The sequence below is a fragment of the Mauremys reevesii genome, linkage group 4, assembly GCF_016161935.1.
Source record: "Mauremys reevesii isolate NIE-2019 linkage group 4, ASM1616193v1, whole genome shotgun sequence".
NCBI classification, from domain to species: Eukaryota; Metazoa; Chordata; order Testudines; family Geoemydidae; genus Mauremys; species Mauremys reevesii.
The window spans coordinates 76,964,237-76,970,370 of record NC_052626.1 but is presented as its reverse complement, the minus strand read 5'-3'; the positions used below and the strand labels follow the sequence as shown (position 1 = coordinate 76,970,370).

Below are 6,134 nucleotides of genomic sequence, written 5' to 3'. Positions count from 1 at the left end.
TGGGTGCTTTAAATGCTCTGCAGAGGGACCTCAACAACACTTCCAGCCCTACAAACATATTTTTGCAGTGCCCAACCCCTCTTGCTGTAACACCCCCAAAACTATATGAAGTTTGCTGCTCATTTAAAGAGTCAATGCCCAGCAACTTATTAACTTAACTGAAATAACACATCATTCTCTTCAATCACAGCACTGAGTTGGTTTACATTAAAAGTAAAACAAGTTTATTGACATAAGGACATAGGTTTCAGTGATACCAAGTAGAAGTAATAGGGGTAGAAATGGTTACAGACAAACAAAAGTGAAAATATGCTACCAAAACCAAAACTCAGCTTAACAAACCAGTGTCTTTTGTTCAAAGTTTCTTCACCATAGCTATTCTTCCAGCATGATTGGATGGTTCTTAGCCAGGATCCAACACAGAGCCCAAAAGCTGGGTTACTTTTTCTCCCTCAGGTGAAGGATAAAGTTAGAGGTTCTCTTCTCCTCTCTTCATAGTCCCGTAAACCTTTGAAATGTATTCTTTTGATGTGTATCCCCAGATAAAGCTCCTTTCCCCTGCTGTGTATAGAAGCCAGGCTGTCTGGTATTGATGCCATGCTGCCTTCTCTCACACTTTTGATTTTTTATAAAGCAAATGATCGTATTTAAATCTCTGATACAAATGAATAGCCCAATGTCCTTGGCCACACCTGGCTTGAGTTGTCAACCCCTTTCCTTTGTCTGGAAAAAACTGGTACGTCCCTCGGCCCGCGCCGCTTCCCGTAGCTCCCATTGGCCTGGACCAGCGAACCGCAGCCAGAGGGAGCCACCATTGGCAGGACCTGTGGAAGCAGCAGGTAAACAAACTGGCCTGGCCTGCCAGGGTCTTTCCCTACACAAGCGGCATCCCAGGTTTGGGAAACACTGTTTTAAAAGTTATGACAACAATGAGTTGGGTGTAGTGAGTATGTTAGGCCTGATAAGAGTTGCTGACACAGAGTAGTGAGCCATCAATGGGCCTCTGAGTCACATTCATTATACCTTTTTTCTCCTAGATTAAAGAGTAATTTACTATCAGAAATCTATTCACAAGAGTTCACATACTTGTAAACAATGATCATTTCACCTCTTTGGGTTGTCTACATGGCCCCAGATCAGACTATGGGGGTATGAATTGTAGAGTGCACTAGCATGCTGCACTGTAATTCCCCCATGTACAGTGTGCTGGCATGAAGTAAAAGGTAGCTAGTTCCCACTAACAGTCTTCTTTAAAAAGGACTATAGTAACATGAACTACTACCTTTTACTTCATGCCAGCATCATCCACGAGGGGGAGTTACAGTGCATGTTGTAATTCATACCCCCATAGTCCAAACTGTAGGGCCACAGATAAGCACTTAATCATCTCTTGGATAAACTAATAGATTAAACTTTTCTAGCCCCTCACTAGAAGACATGGTTTTATATGTCAAGTCATTCTTGTAGCTCTTTTCTGAACCCTTTCCAATATTTCTGCATCTTTTTTGAAATGTGGACATCAGAACTAGACACAGTGTTCCAGTAATGGTCTCACTAATGTCCTATATTGACAAAACACCACCTGCCTACTACTATTAGATATTCTCCTACTTATACATCCAAGGATTACCTTTATCTTCTTAGCTACAGCATCATACTGGGAGTTCATGTTCAGTTGGTTATCAAACATTACCCCCAAATCCCTTTCCATGTTGCTGAATTCCAGGATACTATATTCCATCTCGTAAATGTGACCTTCAATTCCAGGTTCCAAATTCAACCATACAAGTGCACACAAAAATGCAAGTCTCCATACTGGCTGCTGGGAAGGGACTGAATTTACCGATTTGTAATCCATTCTATCCCTCTCCAATCTCTATCACCTCCACTTCTTTCTGGACAATTTAGGACCTTCTGTACTTTGATGATCAACCAATTCTGTTAATACTGCCCATTATCCAAAAGGTAATATAAATGATCTATTTTTCCCCATTAATAACCTCTCTGTATTTACGGTTAACTAAATTTGAGAGACTTTAACATCCATAGTAAAATCATTGCTATTAAAATAACACTGTTCTCTCACTTATATGCTATGGCAAATATGAGGAAGAGGGGTACATGGTATCTCAAATATCACTCTTTGCCAGCTCTGAGTAAATGCTGACATTTTCATGGCAATCGTTGCACATTAACACAGTCAGTTTTGTTTTCTTCCCATTTTAGTAAAACCCATCTGACAATGTTCACTTTTCTCTCTGATCTGTCTTTGGAAGAAACGGGATTTATGCTCCATAACCTAAGTTCCACTTCAAGGCCCATTCATCACATTCCTTTCTTTCTCTCTCTGGCTTAATTAACCTTTTAATTTCATATGGAAATCTGAACGCATATGGTGCTAATCAGCTAAGTCTTTGCATCCTTGGCAGGTTGGTGTAATAGATCACAAGGCAATCAGGGTCACTGTCAGACTGCAATTGAACTCTGTCTAGCATTGGTTCTTCTATAAAATCTTTCACTGACTGAGTCACATACTCAGGACTGTTTGAAATTAAAAAATGCTCTTGCAATACAAATGTGTACTGAATTTCAATAAAGCCCTTACCTGACCTGCCATATTAATCAAATGAAACTGGTTTCCTGGAAGGACCTTGTTTATTGATCAGATAATTTAACCAATTCTTATCTTGGCTGGCTTCCATATATAACATGGATCTTTCGTGGTGGTGGTAAGAAAGCCTTGAAGTTAAGGGATTGGATTGAAACTCAGAAGATGTGGATTCATTTCCAAGCTCTGCCAACAGAATTCCTTTGTGAACTTGGGCAAGTCACTGCACCTCTCTATACTTCCAGTCTCCACTATGAAGAGAGGATAATACTCCCTTCCCTTGCAGGGATGTCGTAAGGATATGTTCATTAATGATTGCGAGGCACTCAGGTTATGTCTACGCTTAAAATGTAGCACTTCAGTGTACACATTGCTTATGCTAATAGGAAAACTTTTCCCATTGGCATAGGTAATCCACCTCCCCAAGAGGAAGAAGCTAAGTTGATGGAAGAATTCTTCCGTCGACCTAGCACTCATCTGCACTGGGGGTGAAGTCATTTTAACTGTGTTGCTCAGAGTGCGGATTTTTCACACCCCTAAGAGACATAGCTATACTGAAGAGGCACAGAGCCTCGATACTTAGCCTTCCCTGTCCAGTTCTGGGTCCCAGAGGGGCAAAGAGCTGGGGAGGAGAGTGGGCTCTCTGCCTCTCCAGACTCAGAGCTGGGGAGAGGCAGGGGATACTGAAAGGTAGAGCATCAGGGCACTCAGCCTGGGCAGCCCTAAGGGAAAGCTTTTGCCAATTTCCTGTCCTGGCTGCAGGCCAAAAGTGAAATTGACAAAAAAGGATCCAAGCAGGCAGTCAGGGAGCTATCATCATTTCAACATTCCTGAAAATGTTTGGGAAAACTGAAATGTTACCACAGGAAATTGAAGTTTTGTGAAAAAGGCCATTTCCCCCCATCTGTAAAATCATTGTGATGAAACATTTCCCACCAGCTCTAGTATCAAGAGTAGTTAAATAGATTCTGACCTTTGGGTGCTTAGATTACTTCTGGTTTAGTGACATCAGTTCTCGCATGATCAGTCTGCAATTTTTGCATTATTCCTACTGGACCTAGAGACATTTTAGACTGCCATATAAGAGTATCACTGGAGCAGCCTATGAACACATAAACCAGGACAAGGTTTGCAACTGCTTTGGCTCATTTTTACTTTTTAACATTTTTATCATCATCACTAGTTGTAATAATGCAGGGGACTTTGCTAGCTTTTCTCAGCCTGCTGGAGAATTTCTCAATTTTGCTTTAAACCACCACTTTCCTGCCTGCAGTTATTTATCATATGCAACTAAATTAACCTTAACCGTTATGAACACATACACTGCTCTCAGTTGAAGATGACACCTTTAGACTAAGCTCACTCACCAGCAGGAAGATGGGGAAAATATTTCTGCTGTTAAACTTCTTGGCACTGCCTTGCTTGGGGATATTTATTTTAATAAACGCAAGGTCATTATGCTGGCATGAGGACACCACAGGTTCCTCCTAAGTGCTACTCTTTGATTACACATTATCCATCTTGCTATTGTATCTCTGCCTGAAGTTTGTAAGCTTCAACAGAGCAGCTCCTGCTAAAATTAGGAAAAGCCTCATGGGAGGTCAGTTTCATAAATAGAAGACAGTTAGCAGACAGTGCTGGATGTAGTGCGGCTTTCATCTACCTCTGTGCTGCCTGCTCTATCAAGCACCTGTCACCATACAGTGAGCTGCAAAAATTATAGCTAAGTCAGCACATTAAGGACAGGTTTCCTGATGATTTACTCACCTTTCCACCATTCTAGGCACAGGATGTGATGTAAAAAGGGAAGTCATTGAAGTGGCACTTTGAATAAGAAACAGAAGGGTTAAACATAGTGTCATGGCCTAATTCCAGGTCAGGGAAATACATCCTGCCTCACTGAAACCTCCTCCCTAATGCCAGAACTATGCCCCCAACACAGCCAGTGTCATCCACATTTAGGGCTGCTTTAGCCGTCACTGCTGCCCTAAACTTTCTTTGTATTGCTACAACCTGTCTCTTGGTAGATTTTCTTCCCCCACCAGAATTTAAGATATCCTAACCCACTGTACATTCATACATGGCCCCACGTCTGTCAAGAATATGGTACACAGAGCACATAGCAATAGAGATTTCCTGGTGAACAAAGATCCCTACCTCTCCAAGAAATTGCACATTGCTTACCTAGTTGCTCAAGGAATTAAAAAGGCACTTAAGGAACAGCTGAAGTATACTAAGAATTGCAGCAATATTCCATCCTCCCTGAGTGGCAAAGCATCTCAAATATTCTTCTTCAGCATGCAGTGTAACACTGCCAGGCAAGAGAACAAACAAAGTCTTGAACCTTGCTATAAAACTTGAACCCCAGTTAATACATCACCTGCGAGGTCTCATGCATTTTCTGATACCAAATGCTGGAGATGGAAAATGCCTGTTAGATTATCCAGACCATCTGCCATTGGCCCATGAGTTATGTATCATATAGCAAACCCTGTAATTTGATGTTGCCCTTGTGAATAGAATTCTATTCACCTGACAGATTGGGACAGAGATGGCATCTGCCTCTACATATTATACGCCACCAAGCATACTGTTAATGCTCGAAATATAACGTCCAGGGGCCAATGTAAAGAATCTTGTTTCTTTGATTAGAAGCCCAGTTGCTTTTACAAAAGTATTGATCAAATCTCAAGAGGAGGGGAGTACCTCATGTGTGCTATTCCCATGCCTTCCAGCAGTGTAGCAATCTGAAGGCAATGGCAAGTAAAGGGAGAACCCCTGCTTTTTGTAGACATGAAGTTCTCACTGGAAACAGTTCACAAGTCCCTATTCCTGGAGTCTGGAATCAGTTTAAGGCCTTGCACTTTCCCCTTTCATGATTAATATGTATCACAAATTTGTTTTCCTTAAACAGTCTGCCATTATTATTCAGTCTGAGGTCTTATCCAAAATTGAAATAAAGGACTTAATGTGGACTAATACACATATTCCATACCCACATTCTCGGGCCTGTATGGTAAAGTGGTAAAGACCTGCTCAGCAACCTTGCTGAAGCATATAGACACTGCTAAAGTGTAAGAAAGCAATTGCCCCTGGGGTACCCCCTGCAAGTGAACAATCTTCCCACTCACTTTACCACAATTTGTTATTTTTCATCCAATATCATTCAGATATTGCCACTGACTCAGGCGGCGTCTACTACTTTACTGGTAGTAGACATCTTCAGAGTACGCCTAGTTGAAATGGTCTAATTTAAAGCACTCCACATTTCAAGTCTCCCCTCTTTTGGGTACCTGATTTTCATCTGGGTGCATTGGCATTTCCCCCTTACACACACACACACCTTCTACTTCAAACCCACTATTTTTCTCTGCCAACACCTGGCAAAGGTGCCTAAAAGAACAACATATTGTACATGGAACAAATTAGTAGAAAGGCATGAGTACAGTTCCCACATAGATATAGTTTCCTGGAGGTGTGCGCTGAAGAGCTAGTTGTGCAAACAAGTTACAGTGAATTTATTTTA

The 6,134-nt window shown here is 41.5% G+C and overlaps 1 long non-coding RNA gene across 6 annotated transcripts in view; it reads right to left on the bottom strand.

Moving 5' to 3' along the window:
* Positions 1 to 235: 235 nt before the first annotated feature.
* LOC120403018 overlaps positions 236 to 6,134 on the bottom strand; it is a 94,016-nt gene continuing 88,117 nt past the window's right edge. For 5 of the 6 annotated variants that reach the window (XR_005597419.1, XR_005597418.1, XR_005597422.1 and 2 more), the window contains 3 exons: positions 4,376 to 4,432; positions 3,582 to 3,710; positions 236 to 824 (listed from right to left, as the gene is read on the bottom strand). This is a non-coding gene — a long non-coding RNA (uncharacterized LOC120403018). Of the gene's footprint in view, positions 825 to 3,581; positions 3,711 to 4,375; positions 4,433 to 4,792; positions 4,920 to 6,134 lie in introns of all 6 variants that reach the window. The other variant, XR_005597424.1, reaches the window with a different exon arrangement.